Below are 26,844 nucleotides of genomic sequence, written 5' to 3'. Positions count from 1 at the left end.
ACATTAGATTTTATTGCCTGCAGATTATAAACCTGTTTTCCATTCATTCATTAATCTCCCCAGGAATTCCCGATAGGAAATGTAAAGTAGCTATCAATGTAAAGTAGCTAACTAAATGTATAGATAAAAGGAGGGGACAGAGGGGCAAATAGCCAAGACGTCACCCAATTTGCAAATGATGCAGCCCAAATTCGAACTGGAGGCCTTCGCGCAGGTAGCGAGCCCTGCCGGCAGGTGCCCGCCGGCCGCCCAGCTGCCGCGAGACCCAGTGCTCCCTGGACGCGCCGCAGCAAAGGCGCACCTCCCAGGCCTCAATCCCACGGTCGCGGAGCAGCCCGGAGCCTCCCGGCGAGCAGGTGTCGCGGGTCGAGACCCCTAGGGTGGAGTGCCGCCACCCCTGAGAACGGAACTAAACGACAACCGACGCAGGGCGACAGCGAAGGGGACTTCCTTGCAACAGCCAGAAGCGTTTCCACAAGTAGTTCCTGGGACAAAAAGGAAACACTTCTGCATCCTCCCCGTCGGGGAATCGAACCCCGGTCTCCCGCGTGACAGGCGGGGATACTCACCACTATACTAACGAGGAAGGTGGCAATACCTCCGAAAGAGGCCCTATTGAAGGGATTTCCGGCATATTGTAACCCCACCTGCACTGCTCTTCGCTGAGGATTCCTGGGAAACCTAACCGTTTTCACCCTGAAAACTGTTATAAAATTCTTAAAAACAAATTCCCTACGTTACTCAACAAATATTAAAACAATTCTGCGGAAGTTCATGAATATTACTGTAAATAGGTCAATAGCAAAGAAAAGTTCATTAAGAGTAAAGAATGCATTAAACTTTAAGAGCTCCTTCCACTCCATCCTCCCTCTCTTTTCAAGTCAACTGGTTTACCTTTCCCTAGAGTGGTTATCAGACTACTAGGAGTTAGAAGCTTTCCCTGATTCTGTTTGTGTGAATGCACGCATAAAATAATAATGCATATATTTATTTATGGGTACATTTGTAGACACTTCTACATGGAATAAAGGCAAGTTCTTAATCTTAAAGTTTGGTTCCTAGATTTTTCAGCGTTGGTATTAAATGCCGGATAACCTTTTAGCACTATCACTCCCATTCCTTGGAATATTCCAGGTGAAATTCCAGCTGAGCTCCACAAGTGGCTTCACAGAAGATAGTCATTGTTGCAATTCAAAGTGGCAGAAAATTGGAGGCAACATCCATATCTATCAGAAAAAAAATGAATGTGTGCCTTGAGAGAAAAGCAGTGGACTTCCTAGATCAGCCATAAGAAATCACCACAAACCGTGTGGCTTAAAACAACAGAAATTCACTCTTAGTCTTGAGTCCGAAACCAAAGGGTCAGCAGAAGCACCTTCCCTCTGCCGTCCCAGGGACGACTCTTTTTTGATGGTGCCTGGTTGCTGGTGTCTTCCGACGGTCCATCCTTGACCTTGGCATGAGAACCGCACTGTCATCATTTATTTCTGGAGTGGGAATGCAAATTGATAGCCTGAGTAATTTTGTTAGATATAGTCAAATTATTCTTCATAAAGACTATCAATTTGCATTCCCACTCCAGAAATAAATGATGACAGACCTCCCACCAATTCCATTTCTAACAACTGATCCTGAAAATTGAAATCACAAGGAATCAGAGCCAGGTCCTGAGGAGTTGCTGCTCTCAAAACGTGTTACGTCAGAGACACCACCCCAGGGACAGGGAACCATTCCCACACAGTTGGGGGGTTCATTTGTAGTTTTCACACGATGCCCATTTTCCTTTCCTCTGGGAACTCGGGTAATGGAAAAGGACAAATCCCCCTTCCTCTCTAAACGTAGATAAAGGGGGTCAGGTCAGTTGCCAGCACTGAACTGGCCCAAAACAAACGCGGCCCGCCTGAACAGGGACTTGAACCCTGGACCCTCAGATTAAAAGTCTGATGCTCTACCGACTGAGCTATCCAGGCTCCATAAGGAGCCCCTTTAAATCGTTGTATGAAGTGACGAGTTAATCACCCAGCTGCCAGGAAAGCTGGTCCCCGAAGTCACCAGGGTGTTCCAAGGGCGCTGGCCTCACGGCAACCGACCTCCATTCCCTCGAGTTTTCCCTCTGATCCCAAGCGCCGTGTGGATGGCACAGATGGCGTAGCGTCTCCCGCAGGGGGCGAGGCAGAACAGGCTCGGAATAGGCGACCTCCACTGGGCGGGGCACGTCCCCGGAGCCCAGACGCGGACGCGCGCCCTTCGCGCCGCGCTTGCTGGCGGAGGCGGCCTCGGCCGAGGGAGGTCCCGGCTTCCACTTCCCCCAGGGCGGCGGAAAAAGAGGGGCTTCAGCGGGACCCAAGCCGGGTGAAGGAGGAGGAGAGGCGGGCGGCCCGTTCCTCTGCTCTCCAAGAACTGGCGGCTTCCCGTTATCCTCACGCCGGAGCGACAGACTGACTCTCTTCCAGAGGCCGTTGCCAAAGAACGCCGCCCTCAAACCTCCGCTCCCCGAGCTGCCCACGCCTTCGGCTCGCCCGTGCCTCCCCACCTCCTCCCGCCCGCCCCGCGCCGCGCCGCGCCGTTCGCGGCTCCACATTCCTGCAGAAACCTCAGGCCGTGGAGAAAGGTGAGGGTTTTTGGAAAAAGGTAACTAGCAGAGGATGGTTTCGATCCATCGACCTCTGGGTTATGGGCCCAGCACGCTTCCGCTGCGCCACTCTGCTTCCCGGTGGTGAGTGTTCTCTTAAAGAAGAATACCTCCCTTCTCCGCCCTCGCCCGCCTCCCCGGGTGGCTTCCCGGGGTCAGCTGCACGTCTCCTCCCGCAATCTGCCATCTACAAACCACAGAGGCGCCTTCTCTCCAGCCTGGGAACCGGACGCGCGCCGTGGGGGGGGGGGGGGGGTGACACACCGACTCCCAGGGCGCTCGCGAGCTCGGGTCCCCTCCGCTTCCCCCCTGACTTCCACAAATCCAGTCCTGGAAGAGGTGTTGGGCAGCTGGTCAGCTAAGAGTGGGACAGCAGGGAAGGACCGAGGAGGGCCCAGGGAGCCTGCCTGGTTTGTCACCCCCTGCCCCCTCGGCCACCCCCGCTTAAGAAAAGCTATTGTTTCGAAATCAAGCCACGCCCTATAGGTGGCCTGGACCCTCCCTAATCACAGAAACTGTCGTCACCCTGGCAACCAAAATATCAAGAGCCCCACGAGGCAAGCTCGATGGGGGCTGTTCAAAGGGTCATGGGGAACCGGATTTCCCTAACTCTAGCACCACACTACCCTATCAGGCAGTCCCCCAGCTGTCAAAGGTCAGTAGGTGGACCTAGGTGGGACTTCCTGGGAGCTTCCCAGGGAACTCTAATAAAACTGAAGAGCAGGAGGAACACCGGTCCTTCTCCTCTTGGAGGGCACACTCTCCCTCAAGAGTGTCCTCTTCCTCCTTGTCCTATCCCTTCTAATAAACTGTTACTCAAGCGACTGGTCTGAAATCTTTCTGGTTTGTTTGCAAGGGTCTCTCAGGTCATCTCAGCTTGGGCCATAGGTCTTTTTCCAGTAACAAACCATGCTCCTTTCTTTCTTTTCAAACTCTAAACTTTGTTAGGAACCAGAAACTGTCCCGTCCGGCAGGACACATCAACGTGGGCAGCGAACCTAGATGGGGAGGAATGAAGGGACAAGAGACACGAAAGGTGACAGCAAGACAAAAATTCTGATCAAGCTGCAAACTTTTATTGTTCACATAGGGGTATTTATATGCTGGGGATGGGGAAGCTCTCTAATCAACAACTGCTGGATGTGGGTGGTAAAACTGCCAGGTGCAAGATGTCTGATGATCCTGATAACCGCAGGATGTTCCAGGGAGATAGTTGGCTGCAGGATGCCTCCCAGGCAGGATGTCTCCCAGGGGGCTGTCAGGCAAATCTTTGAAGGAGAATTTCCTTCTAGTCCCTGACAAGAAACCACAGTTCTTCAAGGGCAGAGAGAATGCCATTTCTTCAACTGAACTTGGCCACTCATACTCTGAAATCCGAAAGGTGCTAGAGTTGCTGCATGCACCCAACCTGGGGGTATGCTGACTGGTCCCTTAAATCACTGGAGAGGGAAATGTCCATGATGCTTTCAAAGGAAGCCACATATGGTCAGCAAGACCCTGACCTTTTTCCTAGCAGATGGCACAACTTTTAGAGAAAAACTTAATGAGTCAAGAGTTTTCTCACACAGCTGACCCTAACAATAGATAGGAAAAAGAGTGATTTTTGAGCAACTTGGTTAAACATCTGGCTGGAGAGTATGACCAAAACAGTCACACATGGATATTTAAGAAAAAGGTAACAACTCTTATAATGTAACTCAAAATATACACTTGGGTCAATCCTCCCACAAGTAAAACTGGGAGGTTGTAAAGGAAGTATTACAAAAGATATTTCCAGAGTCACAATTTTGTTCTAATTCAGTTTGAGACATACAAATTTTCCGAACCTACTATATACATAAACAATTTACTTTTCACTGGTGATAACTAGTTCTAGTATTTATCCCCTCGTATTGGTATAAAAGCAAAATCTGATAGCATTCCAGAACTCAAGGGAACACCTGTGCCAAATGTGTTTCTAGAACCCTACTCATGTTTCTGAAGCCTTAAAGAACCTCTGCTCACAAATTCGTGACATGTCAGACCACACCCTACACTCCAATAGGTTACTATCTTTGAGGTCTTTTAGGCTGGCTGATAACACTGATCACTTTTTGTGCTAATTATTTGCAGAAAATACTGCTTTGCTACTTTTTTTTCTTTTTTGGTCTTGCCACACTCCCTCCCTCATTTACACCTTGTCTAGCCACCTGCCAACCACCATCATGGTCCTCTGGAGCACAGTGATGCACCAGATGCCCAGAGTCCACAAACCTTAGATGGTCATAGAAATATGACCCATGTGAAACCAGAGTTCCCAAATGAAACTCACTTTCCGCTTCTGTCTGTATAAAGTTGCAGGCCTCTGCAGCCAAAAAGCATTAAAGATTCTAAATGACAGGCTAGCCCCTCCAATGCTGCAGGAGCTCAAAACCAATTTCTTCTAATTTCAAGGTTCTCTCCTCTGAAGCCAAAAACTGAAACCCACAGATTATAATGAATGAATGCTAAAGGCAGAGACTTATTGAATAGAAACCCTTGCAGTACAACAAAAAACCTCACCAGGTTTTCTCAGACTAGTGATCTAGTCTAGGGGTTTATGTAGAGCTTGGTTGACTGAAATTGGTCCAAACTTATGCTAATTATGGTTTGAAAAAAATACCAATGCTATTGGTCCAAATTTATGCTAATTGGGGTCTGGAAATATCCTAACACTATTGGCTAATTCTCCAGTCCACTTCCATTCAGGTCTGGCCCTTTTCCATTTTCTGGTGGCAGGTCAGGAAATTACCCCTTGAGAGGTCGTGGGAAGTGGGGGAGGTCATGGGATGGTCTAGGCCTGCAGGTTCAGAGCTGCAGTGCTTGGTGCAGGGGCTTCTGCAGCAGGCATCAGCACAGTGCCCAGGCCTGGCTACCAAAGTTGGACAGGTAGGCCCACCCTAGCTTGCAGTACTGCAGGGCCTTGGTGCCTGCCTGGAAGGTTCCATGGGGCTGCGTGCTCCAGTGTTAGAGTCTGTAAACAAGTCTGGATGGCGCCTGGCATTTTGCCAGAGTGAGTTGTTTGTGAAGTAACAAGAGCCATTAAGTGTGGAGATTTCTTATTGGTTGACTGCTGTATCTAGTTTATGCTAATTAAGATAAGCTGTGTGGAATGTATAAATACCACTCCTGTCCTACAATAAACGGCTCCCACTCCTGCTGTATCAATCTACACAAGTTGTTCGTCACCCCCGGCTATTTTGCTGCAGCCGGACTGCGGCACTCCAGCCCACTCTGGCCACCTCTCTGCTACTCAGCTGCTGCTACTTAACAGGGACCAGTAGGCTGGCTGCCAATCTTGGCAGCCCAGGAGCCCTGTCATGTGGGTCTGCCTCCCAACTTGTACCGAGGTCCTCTAGATAGACCCAATGGAGGGTTTCCCAGGCTTCCACAGCCAAAGCCCACCATTAGCTTGAAGAAGCCAGAGTGATCATTACCCCCTCACCCCTGACCACAGTCAAGGACTTCTTTAGAGGGAGGATTGAGGCCGGAGACAGATTATCTGTAGGCAGATAGAAATGGGGACCTGGGAGAACAGGATCCCCCGACCCCAGATTAAAACCCAGGCTAAAGCTTGTTTTGTTTGTTATTGTTGCCTACTGGAAGGCCCCCTCACATTTGGATGCCCAGTCCTCTCCTTGGCAGGGATGTCCTAACCTCACTCAAGGCCTCCATTCATTCTAATTCCCACCATAGCTCCCCACACTCCTGTGTCTCCTTTACCACATTGACTTTGCTCCCCTCCCATCACCCCAGAGACGCACCTCCCTGAGGTGTCAACCACAATGTCGGATACCTCCAAGCCCATAGTGGCCACCCACCACACTGCCCCCAAATTTTTGCTTCAAGACTCTTACTCCAACTAAAGCACATTGTCTCCTATCACTTCTTTGGCTGGTGCCGCAGTCCGGCTGCAGCAAAATAGCCGGGGGGTGACGAACAACTTGTGTAGATTGATACAGCAGGAGTAGGAGCCATTTATTTTAGGACAACAGAGGTATTTATACATTCCACACAGCTTATCTTAATTAACATAAACTAGATACAGCAGTCAACCAATAAGGAATCTCCACACTTAATGGCTCGCTGGTGTTACTTCACAAACCACTCCCTCTGCAAAATGCCAGGCGCCATCCAGACTTGTTTACAGACTCTAACAGGCTGGTTGAACTATAATCAGGAAATCTTCCAATGCAGAAATAATGCTTACATCTGTTTACCCAGCTACTGGACAGGAACTTGTCTAGCCTCTTTCTCTTCTCAATTCTGCCTATCCTTATTGGCCTTTCTGTTGGGTCCTCCCTGTCTGGGCTGTTCATCTCCTTTTTTTTTGTTTTTACAGAGGACTGTCAGTGCCCCTACTTGTCAAAGGGTCCAGAATATCCTCCTGCTGAGCTCCATTAGAACTGCTCAATAGCAGCACCTACAGGAATACTCAACAGACACCCCCTCTCAGCAGGATGTAGCTTAAGAGGCATCACTGCCCTTTCTCCTATAATCCCTTCTCATCAAATAAAAGGAAAGAGGCAGGAAGGTTAGGAAGACCTTGACACAGGCAATACCACTTTGAAAACATCCTCCATCTTAGAACAAGAGTCATCTCAATGTCACTCTGACTCAGCCTGACCTTAAATCCCAGACATTATGCCATTATCACACAAAGAAAGGAAATTGCTATATGAGACTGGAATCCTGAAAACACAGGGTTCATTATGAAGATGACACCAAGGACCCTTCCCTGATCACCCCCAGCAACAGCTAATTACAAAAGTTCCCTCCTCCCTCACTCATAACCACCCCAGGCTGTAAGCAGATGTCTCAGTCTCCACTGGGCCCCTCCGCAGGTTTGTCCTGAATAAACCTGTGTGGCTATTGAGCCACGTCTCCTCTCTTTACTTCCTTCATTTGGTTCTTACAGGAATCTCCCCTTAAATTTACAGAAGAAAGTGGCAAAAAGAGTATGAAACATCACACGTCCCACTTTTGCAAGTGATAGAGTTTGGATTCCATCACACGTCTGAAGAGGCTCGTGTTTTCTACTGCACAACCTTGACTTTAAAACGGCATTTCAAGTTCTCTATTTGAAGACCAAGAAGCAAAAAACAATAGCAAAAGCCCAACTGACTTCTGATCATTGGGCACCAGATAGGCTTCTGCAATTGCTGTTTGTAATGGCCTTTCTGCAGGTGTCAGGGTGGACATGAGTCAGGGCCTAGGACAGCAGGTTGATCAGACAGTGAGACATCAAGGGTCCTGAAGACTCTGACAAGGAAGGCAATGGGGAGGGGAGCTGGCACTTCCATTGCCTCCTGTCCTTAGCTGAGGCCCAGGTGGTGAGGAAAGAGTGTCCCCATAGACATCTGAAGAGTTCCACCTGAACAGGGGACATGCAGCCTGTCCTGCAGCTTCCCCGGCTTGCAGGTGCCCTGTGGCCTTCCATTGTGTCCTGCCTGACCCTGCCCCACAGGAGCGTGTGAGAAATGAAATGTTCAAAGCATCTCCACCGAGTCCTCCAAGTTCTCTGGGATCAGAAAACAGTACACTGGGTCTTGCAGCGCTGGGTAGAACAGCAGGAAATGATAAGCTTCTGAAAGCCATTAACTTAGGGTAGTAAATGAAAATGTTACTATGGGAGAGAATGGAAGGTAGACACTGGGCCAATACCTCTCACCTTAAGCAAAGCAGGAGACATTAAATTTTTAATTTATTTTTTTACTCTGCAAATATTTTAGACCAAGACAAAGTGGCATGGCTGCTGTTCCTTCCACCTGTCATATCTGTCATATGTGTGGTATGATAAGCACATCCTGGATCTGAACCACACATCCCTTCTCCCTTCTCCCTGAGGCAGAGAGAAGTGAAGGGGGTTAGGTAGGTGAGCGGGAGGGAGAACAGGGGAGGGGAGGAAAGAAGAAGGAGAGGAGGAGAGCAGAAGACAGAGCAGCAGGGGTGGGAGTGGTGAGGTGGGAGAGAAGACACCAGGAGAGGTGGAAAGGAGACTCGTGGGACCATGCCACAGTGGCCATGATTAGAAGTCTACAAATGTTGATCACAAATAGCACATTGAGTCAATTATTAGAATTTATCCACAGGTACCCCAACATAGTACTGTTCAAGTTCACAAAGCAGAACATATCTAAGACAACAGGGAAAAAAAGATCTTCCCCTCCTGGTAATGGTCAACACGTCAGTGAATGGCCCCTAGGCTGCAGTGGTTAATAGGTCAGTAAGGTAACCCCTGTCGATGTCAGTGACTCTCATGTCCTGGTCAACATAACCTGGTTAGTACATAACTGCAGTGCTGTAATGGTCAGGGTGTTGGTAAGTCGTCCCCACCACCCCCACTGCCCCCAACCCCTGGCCCCAGTAGTCAACAGACCACTTGCCTGTTAGAGTCTGTAAACAAGCCAGGATGGCTCCTGGCATTTTGCCAGAGAAATGTTAGAGTCTGTAAACAAGTCTGGATGATACCTGGCAAAATGCCAGAGGGAATAGTTTGTGAAGTAACACCAGCGAGCCATTAAGTGTGGAGATTCCTTATTGGTTGACTGATGTATCCAGTTTATGCTAATTAGATAAGCTGTGTGGAATGTATAAATACTGCTCCTGTCCTGCAATAAACGGCTCCCACTCCTGCTGTATCAACGTACACAAGTTGCGTACACAAGTTGCTCGTCACCCCCAGTTATTTTGCTGCAGCCAGACTATGGCAGACCTGGAACTAGCTTTCGCTTTGTCTTGTCTTCTCAGAGTGCAGAGAAGTGCTGCTAGAAAATCACCAGTTCTCAACTACAGCTCCTCCTGACAGCCAGACCTGAAGCTGTCCTGAATAGTCCTCACCGGAGGTTGGCGGCAGGGCTCCCCATGAGCTAGGATACAATTAGTCCAATGTCAGCCGGCTCTGAGTACCTCTTCCTAACAGACCGATTGGTGCTGAGTTCCAATCACCTCTAACTAGAGTCCTGACTGGTCTGTCACTGCAGGTCTGAAGACTGGATTGTTGATTCTGTCACACTTACATACTGGGGTCTCAGCTCCCCGGAGACAGGAGTCCTCTGATCTGATATTTCGGGGCCTAGCAGAGTAGGAACCTTATCCCTGCTCAGGGATGATGTGTCTGATGAGGCACAACTACAGAGGAGCAACCCAAGCCCACAGTGAGTTGGCCAACGCTGTGGGAGGGACAACACGTGGCTAGAGGCCAAGGAGCCAAAGCCAGCTGTCACAGAGGAACCAGTGTTGAGAGCCACAGCCAAAGGGGCCCCAGCAAACTTCCAGCTGCCAGCAAACTTCCAGCTGCCGGCTGACGATTGGCTCACAGCAGCCCCAGCAACATCTAGCTGATTGGCTCCTCTGCGGTGATGCTCATTGGACTGTTTCCCTGCCCTTTCAGACCACGGAGCTGCTCATTGGGGGACTTTTTTGGCTCCGCCCACGTGACCCAGCCAATCGGCCTCAAGAGCAGGAGGATTGTGGGAGGTGGAGAGAAGCTTGGGTGGGAGAGAGAGGCTTGTGGAAAGCCGGTGGTGGCAGTTGAGGCTCTGAGGTTTTTTCCTGAGAGACTGTTTTGTTTGGCTTGTGTGGTTCTAAAAATAAAGTTAGTTTCTTTTGACAAGTGGCTCCTGATTGTGCCCAGCCAGACTGCGGCAAACCAGGAAGGTGGCCCAGTCCTGATAGGATTCCTGACGCTCTCAACTCATCACCCCGAACCTGATATTGAGCTGTCCACAAAAATACACCAGTGATGACATCTGAATGATTAACGTCATGATCAAAAATGATTGTTAGAATCGATAGTCTGTATTGGAAAGTAAGATGATGGAGTTTCCATATACTACATTTGTATTGAATGATTAATAGTGCCCACAAGACACAAACTTGTCAAAAATAAACTTTGTATTATGGAAACAATACGAATTTATAGTAGTAAGTTTGAAAAATCGACTTTAAATCGCTGAAGAACCAGGATGGGGAGAAGCGATTCATTCCCACTAAAATCAGGAGTAACTTCCTATTGCTTGTAAGTTAGGACTGTGGTTGTTCCTGAAAATGCTCCCAGATTTTATGAATACTGCCTTATCTGCACGAAGCTTCCTTCCTTCCTCTTTGCTGGGAGCCATTAGCCAAGTAGGTATGACAATTTCCTTGCCAGAGTACCCCATGTTGCTTAGTGGAAGGACTCGTGGAAATAGGACATTTTGCAGTGACATTGCATGTAGGTGACCTTGCTCAAGGACCAGGGCTGATCCAGGTTTAGGGTGTTCCCGGTTTAGGATAATCGGGTTTAGGGGGTTCCAGGTTTAAGGTTATTCCTGCTGGGAATAGGGCGTATCCTGCTGCCTGAGTTCCCCTTGAGTTCTCACGGGATTCAGACAGTATTTTTTGGGAGACAGAAGCCCAGTGGGAGTGGATTTGGGCAGAGAACGTGGATTTCCCCAGAACGTGATTGTAGACGGCTGGTGTGAGTTCAGGAATAAAGAGTTGCTGTTTGAATCTACAAGCTGTGTGGTGGCTCGTGATTGTGTGCCCAGCCAGACTGCGGCACCTCTTGCCCAGTCCTGCCCCTGGAATCCATCTCACGTGTCCTTTGGCCGTCACTCTAGGTGAGAGGTGCCTTTTCGTACCTGCATTTGCACCCCTTTATCATAGCGCACGCCTCTAATGACTAGGAGAGAGTGATGCCGTGGATCCCTCACTAAAATAACTTTGAGACTGAGTTACAAGCCAGTTGGTGTCAAATATACTTGATAAACACATTTTTTTTAAAGAAGTGCTGGTGGGTTGGAGGTGTCACGTTGTGGCCAGTGCCTGTGCACCTGGCCCTGGGCTTCATCCCCAGTACGCGCCACTAGTGAGTGAATGAAGGAGAGGTGCTCTATGGGCATCTGAGTTCATCAGGAAATCATTCAGCCTGGTGTCACAAGAAAATGATTCTGAAAACGAAATCCATCTGTATAATAATTTTACCCTGCTAATTTCAATAACATTCACAACTTACCCACTACACTTCAGGGGTTGCAGTTTTGGTACATATTGATAAAAAGCTGTTAAATACCTGGCATCAGTGTTTACTTAAACATCTCAACACAGTAGGCAAAATAGACACCAGACTGCTGTCTTGTATGTTTTTTGAGAAATGGCCTGTTTTTTTTTTTTGTTGTTGTTGGTTTTTTTTTTTTTTTTTTTTTGGTAACATTTATTTTTAGAGTTTTTATTTGCTTATATATTTGTTTTTTCTAAAATCCAAAGAGAAGCTAATTGCAGTGGTGAAGCCTGTGATCCTGGCCGTTTGGGAGGATGGGGCAGGAGATGGCAAGTTCAAGTTCAGCCTGGGAGAGTTAGTGAAACTGTCTCAAAACTAAAAATTAAAAGGATGGGAATGTAGCTTGCTGGTGAAGCACACCATTCCTGTAGTCAATCCCCAGAAGAGCAAAATAAACAGACAAATAAGATCTAGCCCTCACAAGCCAGAAGGGAGGCATGGAGAGTGTTTGTGGCGGGTAGACTTCTGGCTGACCGTCTGGGGTGGGGCTGACAAGGCAAATCAAGACAAGCAATGTTTATACCAAGGCATTGAAATTGATTCCTCAGAAAAAGCAGGGCTTCTGACAGATGTAACAAACTGCACAGCAACTGCCCACGCCTCCCAGGACCGAGTGCCCCTAAAGCCAGGAGAGAATGAGAAACAGCACCAGCTGTACAAAATGATAAACGATAAAATGACTTTTTTCTTCCCTATCTTGCCTCTTTCCCACTCAGAACAGTTCACAAATGACCAAACAGTTCTGGGCATGGGCAGGGAGTTGTATTCAGGGCCCACCAGAGAAGGGGAGCCACCTCACTCCTAAGCACTTGTCCCTGCAGCCTGAGTCTGGGTTCTCCCAGGACCGGGTAGTGCGGGTGTCGGTGTAGGCTGACCTCAGAGCTCTCCAGGGGAAGGGACGAGGTGCATACGACTCCGGGCTCTGACTCTTTTCTTCTCTAACTCTGGCATGATTGGATCTGCCACCACAACCTGAGGGCTGTTTTGTCATTAGCATGAGATTATAATGAGTTCAAATGTCCACATGGCATTTGAAGCAGATGGAGTTGCCCTTGGTGGGTGGGAGTGTGATAACACAGTGGTCATCAGTAGGAAGTATGTGGGCATGTGGGCATCCACTTTAACTTTCTGCAAGCAAGTGGCATCTGTAAGTGAACATGCTGACAGGTATTTTAGGACAATGGGCTGTTGGCCTTGTCAATGCGCAGGCTGAGACACTAATGCAGTGGGGGTGGGGGAAACTGAACTGAACTCCCAAAGTGAGGAAGGTAGCTAGAGAGTCATCGCTGATGATGAGTTAGGTCCCGTTAGAGGAATCACCCATAGGAACATCAAAGCTAGGGGGATTCTTGCTTAGCTAGCCTAACAGGATGATTCCTAGAGACAGACTGAGGATTTTCATACAAGGACTATAACAGGGACTTTGAAGCTGCCTTTGCCAAAAGCACTGACTCTTCATCTGAGCCGCAGATATACAATGGGTGACTAAAAGTGGGATGAAGCTTGGGATCTCTGCCTTCACTTGGCATGTGGCTCCTTTCTAGAACTTGTGTCAGTTTCCTGCTGGGCAAACATGCTGCCCATTTAAGGTGTGTCCCCCTGTAGCTGTGATCCTCCCCCACAAGGCTGAGGCACCAAGGTAAGAGTAACTAAGGTGTTTTCAAGACTTGCAAGGACATCATGACCAAAAGTTTGTCAACACCCTGGCTTCACAGTGTTATGCCTGAAGGGAAAGCGAGGAACAAGAGATGGGTAAGTGAGAAATGAAAGATGGAGAGACACATGAGTTTACTTGTCAGAGCTGACAAAGTCCATCTCTCTACAGTGGAGAGAGGCAAAATTGGCTTGGGTTCTGGGACTTTTATGGGGCAGGCTCAGAACAGAGCCGGGCAGGTCCTAATGCAGGGGTTAAGAGCTGGGTTGGTATGAGGGAGTGGTGAGCCTTTCTCAGAAAGGCCCTTGGGTAGGAAAGCAAAACTTTTTCCTTAAAATGACTGCTGTCATTCAAGATGGCCGTCCAGATGCTAAGCAAGGACCCAAGACCCCCAGAGAGCTGCTAGAGGTCCTGTGTCATTGCCCACACCTACAGGCACTAACTCCATCCTGCCTTTCTGGTTGGCCTTCTCTGAATCATTCTCTCCTGCAGTCACCCTGGCAGGGAGATCACCCCATGATGAGGCTTACACAGAGGGGAACTGAGACTGCCCCGGGGAATGGAGCTCTAGGCCAGAGGTCTGACTCTGGGGTCCGCACAAATCAGGCTACTCACCCCAAAAATCAAAGAAAAAAAAGTAATGGTGAAAAGCAGGAAAGAATCTGACTCAGCAGAGCTCTACCAGGAAGACAAGGGGACCAGTGTTTTGAGTCCTGTCTTTGGGCTGCCAACATGAGCTCCCAGATTATATAGAACAGGGACCAGAAGGGTGTGTGGTCAAGGAGTCTTGGTCGTGTTGTGGTCCTGGTGGTCAGTATCTCAGGATTGGCCAGGTAGGGCCTTACTGATGGAGATGATCACTTTTCCCATTTGTTTTTTGGAGTGAGTGGTTGGACGTGATTTGTTGGGACCCCCACAGTTGGGCCTCTGGCCTAGGGTCCACCAACAACTTGCTACCAGATCTTCATCTCTTTGCAAAGTTGGTTAAAGACTCAGTGATTTTCCTGTTTATTGCATTCATGTTTTTCCATATTTTAAACATAATATCATGTAGCACCATGAAAACAACTTGCACACATCCACAATGACATTATTGTTGGTGAAACCAGAGTTTTGAGATGAGACTAGATCCCCCATATAGCCAATTTCTTCTGGGTTCTTGTCTCACAAATTTGAAGAATAAAATTCTCAGAAGATAAAGGGAGGGAAGAGTAAACAGTGGGATTTATTTAAGTGAGAAGGGTGTGGGTTGAGGTGTGTTGCTTAGGCCTTGAAATTGTCCCTAGTGCCTTTTGCATTTAAATGGCCCCGGGCATTTCCTTTCAGACTCAGCACCAGTTTTCCCAAATTCCTATCTCAAGGAGATGGTCTTTTTCTTTTCTTTTCTTTAACATCAAGAATTTAAAACATTAGCTTTCTGTGTAGTTTTCTTGGTCATCATAACTTTGTGCTTACAAAGCCCGAAGCCTGTGTGGTTGACATGAGAGTCAGCCTGTCCAGGGAGTACTGGAGGTCTTGTGCAACTTCATCCCTTAAGATGGGGATATAGCTCAGCTGCATGCACAAGGCCCTGGGTTCTAGCCCCTGTGAGTTGGGTCTCTTCTGTCTAGATCCAGCTGTAGAACAAGGAGACTATGTAAATCAACACAGTGTCTGGCACATGTTTCTTCAGAACTGTTCTTGCACCTGGGAGGCCCATGACTGGTCCTTGTCCCTGATGCCAATTCTATAATGAGGACATGGTTTTGAGAAAAAGGGGAAAAAAGTTTTATTGCTTTGCTAGCAAAGGAGAAACACAGGGAACTCTCGTCTCAAAGGCTGTGACTCCACCCATCAGCAGGAACAGGAGGCTTTTAAAGAGGTGGTTCAAAGGCTACATTCCACAAGTTCTCTGTTGGAGTTGTAATTCACTTGTTAATTTGGGAGATAGCCATTTCTGTGATCTCCTGGTGCCAACCCTGAAGTCCAGATCACTTCATTCCTATGATGGATGGGTACCCAGGACAGATAACTCTGCCTAGGACGGGGAGAACAGTAATCCAGCTTCCGCTGAGATTAGGAAGGGGGAGAGATTAGGGATGAGCAGGGAGAGAGGAAGAGAAAGAAGTCCATTTTAAAAATAAATCGCAGTGGAAGAGCAGCAAGGGCTATATTCAAAGCATAAAATGAACCACCGTTGAAAGCACATTCACAGAGTCCACCCAAAGTCCAAAGACCGTGCCACGGAAACCTCGCGCAGGAGATCTATTGTCAGTAGCATAAGGCAAAGTGACAGGGCTGTCCCTCCGAGGAGAGCAGCTGGAGCCTCTAGATAAAATGGCTCCTGACCTAAGATGACAAATCTGATGCCAATAACTGTAACCTCTCTCTGCTTCTAAGGTGGTGCCTCTTGTTGCAAATGGCAGAGACAGGGGCCAGGCAGCTTTCTGAGCCTCTATTTCTGTTATAGGGACATGAATCCCACTCTGACAGATAGGGCCCTCATGGCTTAACCACTTCTCAAAGTTCCCAATACTTAGTACTGCCGCAGTCCGGCTGCAGCAAAATAACCGGGGGGTGACGAATAACTTGTGTACATTGATACAGCAGGAGTAGGAGCCCTTTATTGCAGGACAGGAGCAGTATTTATACATTCCACACAGCTTATCTAATTAGCATAAACTAGATACATCAGTCAACCAATAAGGAATCTCCACACTTAATGGCTCGCTTTTGTTACTTCTCAAACCACTCCCTCTGGCATTTTGCCAGGCACCATCCAGACTTGTTTAGGAACTCTAACATTCCCCTGGCAAAATGCCAGGCGTTATTTTTGACTTGTTTACAGACTCTAACATAGTACCACAGTGGGAATTACATTTCTTTCTTCTCCTTGTTTTTTCCCCCCTTTCCTTTGGTAACGGGGATGGAACCCAGGGGAGCTTAACCACTGACCCACATCCTCAGTCTTTTTTTATTTTCAGACAGGTCTCACTAAATTGCTTAGAGCCTCAATAAACTGTCTAGGCTGGCCTGGAACTTGTGATCCTCCAGCCTCAGCCTCCCAGGGGTGCTGGGCGAGCCAAAAGGGATTAAATTTCAAAATGAATTTTAGTGGGACAAGAGAAAAACATTCAAACCATAGCATGGTTGTAAACTCATCTACTTTGGGGTGCTACTGTTACCGCTGTTGACCAGGTGACGAGTCCTTGCTTCTCCAATGTTGAAGTATAACACTAGAGAAGCACGCCTAGGTAAGGTCAGAGTAGAAATTAGAAGTTTATTGGACAGCAGAAAAGACTTCTCCCGGAGGAAGAAGGGGACCCAAGAGATGGAATCCGTGGAAGTGCGGTTTTCCCCCCTTTTTATAGTTCTTTCAGTGATGGAATGTAGGTGGGAAGGCCCGAGGGGTGGGACACAGGTGAGTCAAAGAAGTGATCTGGGCAGGAAGGACTTCTGAGTCAGCATCTTCAAGTTTGCAGGGGCTGTTCATTAACACTTCTTTGGGATGGGCTCTGGCCTTGGGCTTTTCCCGGACTTCATGAACATTCCAAGAGTTGTTCAACTTTTCCCGGAATTCATTCTCAACATGGCCTCCATTTTAGGTCTCACTCGATATTAGACCCGATTTACCTAACTACACTGACTACCTAACTTTAAATCTGGCTTCACTGCTGTTTCTGGTAATGATCTCTACGGTTCAGGTGGGGTCAGGTGTCCCGCTGGCGTGGAGAGAGCACAGGAGACCCTCTGGTGGGGCGGTTGTCCACAAAGGCGCCCCTGTGGCTCATACGGCCTTCACTTACAGGTGTTTTTAAAACACGCAGTGAGCACGACTGTAATCCCAGCAGCTCCGGAGGCTGAGGCAGGAGGATCACGAGTCCAAAGCCAGACTTCGCAGTTTAGCAAGGCCCTAAGCAACTCAGCGAGAACCTCTCTTTAATAAAAAATATTAAAAGGGGCTGAGGATGTGGCTTAGCGGCAAAGCGCCCCTGGGTTCAATCTCTGATTTAAAACAAAATGCGCAATAATACCCCACAGTAATGCAACCGGCGTCCAGTCGTGGAGCAGGCCCTTTTTCCTTCGCTCTGGCCTTCACTGGTGAGTGGAGAAACTTAATGCAGCTCCTTTGTGGGGTGCTGTGCGGTCAGGACCGCAGCCATCCAAGAAACCCCCATCTCGAGCTCCCCAGGTGTGGTGCAGCTACCTTTTCCCGGATTAAAACAAGTCAAGAAACGCAACCGGCCGTCACCTTTAGAGGCCACCGGAGGTGCCGTCTCACAGACCCTCCGGGGGTCCCCAGGAAGTCGGCCCGCCTCCTAGAGGGCAGGCGCGCGCTCAGCCTGCTCGGCGACGCGGAGGGGTTCCCGGGCTGCGGGGAAGGCTGGGGACCCCGAGGGCTGCTGAGAGCCACGGCCGAGAGGCGCTGGCCCTAGGCGGGAGCCTGCTGCGCTGCGAGCCGCGGGGACGCGCAGCGGGGCCGGGGGCTGGCGCGCTCCGCTGGTGGTGGGTGTGTCTGGGGCCCGGCGGAGCGCTCGCGTCTTCCAGGAAAGCGTTTGGGCGATGCCGGTGAGGAGGGGCGCAGTCTCCCTTCTCGGGCGAGGCTGGCTCGGTGTCAGAAGGTGGTTCCGCTCCTCTTGCAGGGAGGTAGAGTATCTCGGCCACCTCGTGTTTTATGCTGGGCGAGCCACAGTGGGGGCGGCGACAGCCGGTGCGCTCCGCCGGGCTTGGCCAGACTTGGCCAGGCGCAGGTCGACCCGGCAAACATCATACAGGTTAGACTGGCTGGGCTCGGCCGGACTCCGCAGGGCTCGGCTAGGCTCGGCCGGACTCGGCAGGGCTCGGCTAGGCTCGGCAGGGCTCGGCCGGACTCCGCAGGGCTCGGCTAGGCTCGGCCGGACTCGGCAGGACTCGGCCGGGCTCGGCAGGGCTCGGCTAGGCTCGGCAGGGCTCGGCACGGTGCTGCGCGGCGCGGGGTGCGGTTGACTGTGTAGAGGACGCGGGGCGCACGCGGGAAAGCATGCTCCAGTGGCGCAATCGGTTAGCGCGCGGTACTTATACAGCAGTATATGTGCGGGTGATGCCGAGGTTGTGAGTTCGAGCCTCACCTGGAGCATGTTTTCTTCCCTTCCCGGTTTCAGGCATTTCATTATCACGCCTTTCGCTTGAACGTTATATTTTCCCTGGTGAGAACGCAGAGAGGCCTAGGAGATAGGCCGTTCGGTCTGTTACGCGGGAGCAAAGCCGCTCCTGTTCGAAGAAGGCCTGCCCTTCTGAGGGACTGCTGGGCCCGCGGGGACCGGCGAGGCGCACGCGTGCGCGCAGGCGCGGCTCTGCTCTCCTCGGGGCTTGCAGGCGGCGCCGAGCGCGGCCCGGGAACCTCGCCGCTCCTCCTGCGCAATAACCTCCCGCTGGGACCACGAGTGCCCATCCCAGCGCGGAACGGCAGGCCCACGTGCTCGGCCTGTGTGAAGGTTTTCCCAATTTGTTCGCAGATTTACATTCATGACAAAATGGGAGGAAATGCCCATGAATGATGTCCTCTGTAACTGGCCCCAGGCTCCTAGCTGGTAGTCACGGCTACTTTCCTCTACCCCAATTCTAGACGTTCTTTGTTTTTAGCAGGCACTTCAGTGGTCATGGTTCTTTTCCTAGCAGGGTGACCCACACCTTCTTTACTGAAGGGTCTGGGCCATTCCTTGCTCTGCCTGGACTGGGGTTTAGTTTTCTATAGACCTTAATCAGAGGATAATGGTACCAGAGTCCTAATCCACAGGGTTAATTTGCTCCAACAAATCAGATCTGACCACTCACCCCCCAAAAAAGAACAAATGGAAAAATAATGGTAAAGAGCAGGAAAGGTGCTTTAATCAGTGTAGCTACACCAGGAAGTTAGGGAGCCCAGTCTCCCCGGGGCTGACAGTGACTTTGAGGTTTTATGGAAAGGGGGATGGGTGCAAGGGTTGGGGTTTGCAGAACTGGAAGTTTTGCCTAGCTGCCAAGGCAGGGGATCTTGGTCAGGCATGGCCTGTCCATCATTATTTCATGGCTGGTCAGTCATGATCTCATCTGTGATAAGAAAGTTGCTGCTCCCTTGGGCATAGTTTTGACTCTTATCACAAGTGGTCCATCAGACCTGTTCTTCCTGGACTCTAAGGTGACTGTGGAAGAAAATGGCTCAGGAGGTCTCAGAAGGAGGGAGGAAAAAGAGAGGGAAGAAGGGGATCACATGAACTTAGCAGCAGGGCCCTCCTTCAAACCCCCACCGTCAGGCCACCGTTCCATTTCCATGGGGGCAAAGGGTGGAAGGGCATGATTATTATTTTTTTCTTAACTGTTTCTTGCTGACAGGGGGCACTGTAGGAACCTTGGAATGGAAGACTTTGTTTCTTGTGCTTTTCTGAGAATGTAACACGAATTGTCATGTTGGTGTGATTAGTAGGAGCACCAGTCTTAAGAATGCAGTGTGTTAAACAGCACCTAAAGAGGAGATGAGAAGGGGAAGTAAATGTTAAGCACCTCCATTTGGAAGGGTTGACTGCAGCCAGTACTGGACAGTGTCAATGGCAGCGCTATTCTTGTCTAGGTCCCTCACTGCTTTGGTTATACTTTTTGAGTCATTGGGGATGTACCCACAGCACAAGCTCCCCTCCAGTGGCATTCATACTGTCTAGTATGAATTTTGGAGGACCACCTTGTGGATTTGTGTGGTCTCATCATTTAAGAGGGTGATGGCTATTGGATTTGATTAAAATTATGCTTAGCTAGGGCTTCGGCTTGTAATTCCACGTCAAGGCTGCTCCTGGGGTCAACAGAGCCACAGGGTGGAACAACCAAGGCCCCTTGTATGGTGCCTTATATTGGTTTTTACCACACCCCAGTTATGTAGACTTTGGGAAAATGGAAACAAATTATCCCAGTAGGTCTGTAGGGCAATCCCATGGCCATCCCCACTGAACAGGCTGTGTCCCATGTCCTTACAGAGCGAGTTTGAGCCATGTGGACTCAGGTGTCATTCATTACATCGCACAGGGCCACTCTCGCCCAGCTGAACTTGCTCTACAGCTAGCCACCCAACTCCACTGTGCACCTGAAGCCCAGCCACCCCTCCACACCAGGAGACCCTGACATCCTCTCCTACCAGAGCAAGCACATGCTGTTTTGTAGCAGCTGCTTTTAGAAACACCTTAGGGTCCTGTTGCTTAGAGGAGGGGAGTAGGCATTTTCCAACAGGTGAGGGAAAAACCGTCTTCCCAGATTCCAGACCAGCGGGAGAATCTGGGCAGATTGGCTGCCTGGTTTTCCAGGGCAGGGGTTGGTGGCAGAGAGAGGTGGCTGTTAGCCTGCTGGTAAGGGCCATCTGCAGACAGGTTAGTCTGGAACTGATCTGGAATGAGGAGTAGCAAAGAGACCGAAGAGTGGCAGTAGTATGGTTCGTGATTGTTCAGGTGTCTTGCCTGAGTGTTGCTTTTTGAAGAGATATTTCAGGTCTTCCAAGGGGTTCTCTGTCCAGCGGGAAGATTGTTGATCCTGAAGAGGGTCACAAGGGTCATTTCCAGTGGTGTCCTTTTATCTCAAGTGTGGCGGATCCACAGCAGATTTGAGGAAGTGTGAGTGGCTAGAAGCTCATCACAAGAGTCGGTCCACTTCTCCATCAGCTCGTTTTCTGGATCCTGATTTTTCCATGTCTTAACAGGATTCAGTCTCCTGGAGGACAGGGTGCAGGGGTCCTCAGGGTAAGATCTTGTCCCAGAGGAAGCACAGACCTTAGAACTTGAAGCTGCTACTCATCATGCGTTCGTTTCCCTATTCTGAGAATGGGGAGGATATCTCCTTTACAGACATCTGAAGTCTCCCCTGTGTCATCTCAGCAGGGTCCAATCCGTAGCCTGTGTCTAGGGGCTACTCTAATGCAGGGAAGGACCGCAGGCAGCACCTTTCCCTGTGTTCAGCCGGCCTCTTGACAGGTTTTGGCTGGAGCTTTTTCTAGAGTATGGTTCATCTTTGTCTCACCTGTCCACTGAGTTCTGAGACAGCAGGTGTCTCCAGTGGATTCCTAGAGCGTTATCCACTAGCTGCATTACCTCAGAGAAAAAGGCAGGGCTCTGATCACTCCGTGGAGTCAGTGTGTTGCCCTGGAGATAATGGCCTTCAGTAGAGCCGGAGCCACTTCCGAGGCCTTTTCTGTCCCAGTGGGATAGGCCTCGACCCCACTGGAAGAGGTGTCAACCAACGCCAGTAGCACTTGATGTTTCCAGCAGCCCCAGGCATCTGGGTGAAGCCCACCTGCTGATCTTCAAGGGTCATGGCCCACTGTGGCCTGGGCTCTTGGCAGCCTTCCTGTTTGGGGTTGTTCTTGGCACACAGTGACATCTTTGTGTCACCTCTTTATTGCTTGACACAGTCCTGGCCTCTGAGGTATGGTCTAAAAAGTTCAGTGAACACATCTCACTTACAGTGACACCCTGATGAATACACTCCGCTCCAGCAGACACTCAGGGGGCAGGAGAATGACTCCGTGAGCACTTGTCTCCCAGTGAGGGGAAGGCCCTGTCTTCAAAGCCCCACTCTCGGGCTTTCCTCTCATCTGCTTCTGAATGTTCAGGAGAGAAAGAAGTCAAGTCAAATTTGTCATTAGGCTGCCAAGAGCATGGATCTGGGTGCCACTGCGTGCCATTTGGCAGCCTGGTCAGCCAGGTGATGGCTGTGGGTGATTATGGGGTCTCCTTTTGGATGTCAGGGGCAGTATGTGGTGGTCACTGCTTGGCTTGAGGACAGCCTCCAAGAGACTGCTTATCTCCTGAGGATGCTTCCCTCACTCCTAGAGGTAAGGAGCCCTCTTTCCACAAGCCTTGTGGGAAAGGACCGTATTTTGGATTGGTTAGCTTTTTTTTTAGAGAGAGAGAGAATTTTTTAATATTTAGTTCTCGGCGGGCACACCATCTTTGTTTGTCTGTGGTGCTGAGGATCGAACCCAGGCCGCACGCATGCCAGGCGAGCGCGCTACCGCTGGAGCCACATCCCCAGCCCTGGTTAGCTTTTTTTACCTTTTGAAAACTTGCCTTTTGAGCAGATAAACCCTGGGGGGAGGGGTTTGACTCCCTGAAGTCACAACTGCATACCCAGCGTGGCATTTTCCCTTGTCCATGAAGCGGCTTCCATCTGTGCTGAATTTCCAGTCAATTGTGGCTGACCCATCAGACCTAGACGGCTGGCAAAGACAGCAGTAAGAACTTCCATGAAGGCCGGGCACAGTGGTGCACACCTGTAATCCCAGTGACTTGGGAGGCTGAGGCCGGGGGATCATGACTTCAAAGCCAGCCTCAGCAACAGCGAGGCACTGAGCACCTCAGTGAGACCCTGTCTCTAAGTAAAATTAAAAAATAAGGCTGGGGATGTGGCTCAGTGGTTGAGTGCCCCTGAGTTCAATCCTGGGTACCAAAAGAAAAGAAACTTCCACATATTTATGGTATGAGGTTGGGGGCTCAGGACCTGTGGGCAGCAGGGTGGCTGGGTTTAGCCAGTGTCTGCCCCTTTGTTCCAGCAGGGTTAAGACCTGGTGTGGCACATAGACAAGACTGGCAGCCAAATGTAAATTCCTCAGCTTCCGTTAGCACACCACAAGTGGCAGCTACTACCTGCAGACAAGGAGGCTGTCCTTTGGCCCTGTGGGCTAACTGCTTTGAGAATTTAGAATTTCCCTCAGCAACCAAGTGAGAACTTGCAGCCCAATTCCTTGTCACTCATGCACATACAGTTTGAATGACTTTTTAAAAATCAGGTGGAATCAGCGCTGGGACATCAGTTGGTCTTTGAGAGATTTAAAGGCAGTGTGACACTCTGTTGTCCAAATTAAGGGCTCAAGTTCTATCCCAATTAAAGGCTCATATAGGAGCTTAGCTATAAGCTGCAGATTAGATATCCATGTCCTGCAGTAGCCCATCTCCCCAGGAATCCTCATAATTGTTTGCAGGTCCAGGGACCTGAAGGCTGGCAATGGCCTTTTCTCTGCTAGTCTCTAGTCTTTATCAGCCTTCTGTGACTGAAACCCCAGATAAACAACTTCTTCCTTGTAAATTTGTACCTAGTAACTTCACTTGGTCAGGTGAATGAGTCCGAATGGTGTTTTCTAGGCAGAGCTCATAAGCAGGATTGGTGATCTACGTATCTTCTACAGACTGGAGCAGTACTCCCAGTTGAGCCAATCTTTAGCCAATACTTCTCTAGAAATCATGGGTAAGTTTTTGAATCGCAGAGACAGTAGTGCCCAATAGTATGGAAGGTGGGTTTTGATGGAGGATCTGTCCATTCAAAGGCAAAAAGTAATTGTGACTCCCCTTTGAGTAGGATGCAAAAGAAGCATCTTCTAGATCAAGAACAGTGAGCCATCTACACTCTGCTGGCAAAGCACTTGGAAGGGTATAACGACTAGGCGCTGTAGGGACAATGTCATTAAGAGTTCATCAGTCTTGAACAAAATGATACTCCTCAGATTTTTATTTTTCCATTTGTAGTATTAAAAGATGACTGTCAGGGCTGGATCAAATGGCATTACTTTTTTTTTTTTAAGTATGTGTTGGATTCCTTTGAGTGCCTCCTGTCACTGAGTATTGCTTTAAGCAGGGAGTGCCTTCTTTTAAAATAACCTTACCTCACTGGGTGGAGTCCTGTGGCCCCTGACTGCCTGGTTGACAGGTTGCAGGATCTCAGAGGCATTGACCCCCTCTGGAGGCTTCTCCTGGACTCCACCATCTCAATTTTTGAAAGCCATCTCAATTTTTTAAATGGAAAGAAACATATGTAATGGTGTAAAATATTAGTTAAGGAAAATTGTAAATTAAAACCATGAAGAGCTATCTCTACCTCCTGGGCCAGGTATCTGAAATCACAGTGACTAACAGCACCAGATGCTGTGCTGACACCCTAGTGTTGCTGTTTAGAGTAACCTGGGACATCTGGTGTTGAGGAGCCTTTGAACTGTCTCCAATTTGGGTTATCACAGGAAGCACCATCCTGCAATTGTTTTGCATGACTTCAGAAGCGTCTAGTAGAGCTAAATGGCCTGTGTCCTGTGACTCTCAGCACTTCCTCTGTCCATCTGTCTACCTGCCTGATAAATGAGTTCTTATGTTCATCTGAAGTCATGCACAACAATTGTTTTTTGTGATAACCCTAAATTGGAGACAGTTCAAAGGAGACATCCTCAACACCAGGATGGGTAAGTAAAATGTACCATATCTGTTAAGCACAAGTCGGTGGAAAGGAACAGACCTGTTTACAAGTAAAAAACAGATGAATCTCAAACATGATTTGGTGAAAAGAGCCAGACATGATTCTATTTCATTCAATGTATATAAAGTTCAAAAAAATGTTTAAAAAGACAGGGGAAAGCGAGGAATGAGAGACAGGTAAGTGAGAAATGAGATGGAGACACTCAAGGGAGTTTATTTGTCAGAGTTGACAAATAAAAGCTGTCTCTCTATAGCAGAGAGGAAAAACGGGCTTGGGTTCTGGGCCTTTAATGGCCAGGCTCAGGAATCAGAGCCGGGTGGGTTCTAATGCAGGAGTTAGGGTTGGGTTGGTCTGAGGGAGTGGTGAGTCTTTTCCCACTTGGTTGGGAAAGTGAAGATTTTTCCTTAAAATGGAAGATGTCACTTAAGATGGCCATCCAGTTACTAAACAAGAACCTTATATTCCCCCCTTTTTTGTTTTTATTGGGCACCTTAAGGAACAGGGACGTTGTAGGTCAATCTTCTATAACTGCTTCCTGCTGGGAAGGGGTGACATTTGAATCCCTCACTAGGGGCATGGCATGTCATTGGAATGATGACAGAGGTTGAGTGGTGGTGGAATGCTGTCCCCAGCACCCCAGTTTTGGTGAGGGATTGGTATATGCCTGTAACACAACCTGGTTTTTAGTTTGGTTAGAGATTTTTTGGGATCTGGTGTTAGAGTCTGTAAACAAGTCTGGATGGCGCCTGGCATTTTGCCAGAGGGAGTGGTTTGTGAAGTAATGCCAGCCAGCCATTAAGTGTGGAGATTCTTTATTGGTTGACTGCTGTATCTGTTTTATGTTAATTAAGATAAGCTGTGTGGAATGTATAAATACCTCTGTTGTCCTACAATAAACGGTTCCTACTCCTGCTGTATCAATCTACACAAGTTGCTCGTCACTCCCCGGTTATTTTGCTGCAGCCAGACTTCAGCAATCTGGTCTTGAAACGATCTAATGACTTAGGGATCAAGAGAGGAAGTGCCCGCTCGAGAAGGGGGTTACGTAGCTGCTATCCTTCAGCAGTTGTTTCCCGTGCTCCAGGTCCTGTTGGAGTTGTTTTATCTTGTCCTTTTCTATACCAGATTGATTGACATAAAAATAGCATTCCTCCTGTAGGTACAAAGTCTGCCTTTTTCTGTAGTAAAAGATCAAGGCCCTTTTGTTTCTGCAGAATCACAGCAGCTAAAGAATCAAGCTGAGATTGTATGGTTTGTACGGTTTGAATTGGAATGGTAATTCCTGCTAATGGTCCCCCGGAGGTGAGTCAGAATAAGGGAGGAGGGCAAAAATGGAAAAGGGAGGGATGGTACTCATGGTTCCGCAGTGTCCCTGTGGTCCTCAGAGACTGAAGGAAGATTGGGGGTTCTGGCCTTAGAGAAACTCAGCTTGAGAGGGCCTGTGGGTGTCACTGTGTAAAAGGATGGAGAAAATCATTTTAAGTGGGAGGTATGAACCCAATATGGGATGCCCTCAAGGCGAGCTGACAAGGGAGCGGTAAGAATGACCCGATAGGGCCCAGTCCATTTTGCAGAGACTTGAGAGGAGGAGGAAGGCCTATTGAGGGGGTTAAAAAGTACCAGATCACCAGGAGACTGAGTGGGAGAGGGGGAAGAGGCAGAACTAGGTTTTGTCAGAATGGCATTACTGTCTTGCCAAAGAAGGTTCCTATTGTATGCAAGAAGGGGCCAGAAAAGATGAGGAGCCAGGGGTTGGGTTGGTTTGAGGGAGTGATGAGAGTCAGAGGGGGGTGAGCTGAGCAGGGAGAGAGGCTGTCCACATAGAAGCTCGGAAGGGGAGATGTTGAGTGGCTTCTTTGGGAGGGCTTGTAACGTAAGAAGAGCCCAGGAAGGAGTTTAGTCCAATCTAAATGTAATTAAAGGGACAGTTTAGTGAGAGTGTTCTTCAAGGCCCGGTTGGTACGTTCCACCTTTCCAGAGGACTGGGATGGTAGGGGATATGAAAATGCCAGGAGAAGTTGAGTGCCTTAGCTACAGACTGTGAAACATGGGAAGTAAATTCAGGACCATTCAACAAGTACCAAGAGAAATTTGTACAGCTTGACCGGGGGCATATGGGTGAAATCCAGCTGCCAATTAGAACAAGGGAGATGTCCTCTTGCCTGGTGTAAAGGGAAGGCAGGTGGGTGGAAATTGGAAGTGGGACTGGTTTTTTGGCAGATTTCACCGGAGGCAGCAAGGGTAAAGAGAAATTGTAGGGGGCTGGGATTGTGGCTCAGCGGTAGA

General features: G+C 49.1%; 4 non-coding genes across 4 annotated transcripts; 1 reads left to right on the top strand and 3 right to left on the bottom strand.

Annotated features, from left to right (window-relative positions):
- Window positions 1-514: 514 nt before the first annotated feature.
- Window positions 515-586, bottom strand: Trnad-guc (transfer RNA aspartic acid (anticodon GUC)). Its single transcript has one exon. It is a non-coding gene; the product is annotated as a tRNA-Asp (tRNA).
- A 1,311-nt stretch (window positions 587-1,897) lies between these two features.
- Window positions 1,898-1,970, bottom strand: Trnak-uuu (transfer RNA lysine (anticodon UUU)). The gene has a single exon. It is a non-coding gene; the product is annotated as a tRNA-Lys (tRNA).
- A 666-nt stretch (window positions 1,971-2,636) lies between these two features.
- On the bottom strand, window positions 2,637-2,708 carry Trnam-cau (transfer RNA methionine (anticodon CAU)). Its single transcript has one exon. It is a non-coding gene; the product is annotated as a tRNA-Met (tRNA).
- A 15,640-nt stretch (window positions 2,709-18,348) lies between these two features.
- Trnai-uau (transfer RNA isoleucine (anticodon UAU)) lies at window positions 18,349-18,442 on the top strand. The gene is made up of 2 exons: window positions 18,349-18,386; window positions 18,407-18,442. It is a non-coding gene; the product is annotated as a tRNA-Ile (tRNA).
- The last annotated feature ends 8,402 nt before the right edge of the window (window positions 18,443-26,844 follow it).

Source organism: Marmota monax, unplaced genomic scaffold (genome assembly GCF_021218885.2).
Source record: "Marmota monax isolate L192 unplaced genomic scaffold, Marmota_monax_Labrador192_F-V1.1 WCK01_AAM20220418_F8-fsc00141, whole genome shotgun sequence".
Lineage (NCBI taxonomy): Eukaryota > Metazoa > Chordata > Mammalia > Rodentia > Sciuridae > Marmota > Marmota monax.
This window is presented reverse-complemented; position numbering and strand designations above follow the sequence as displayed.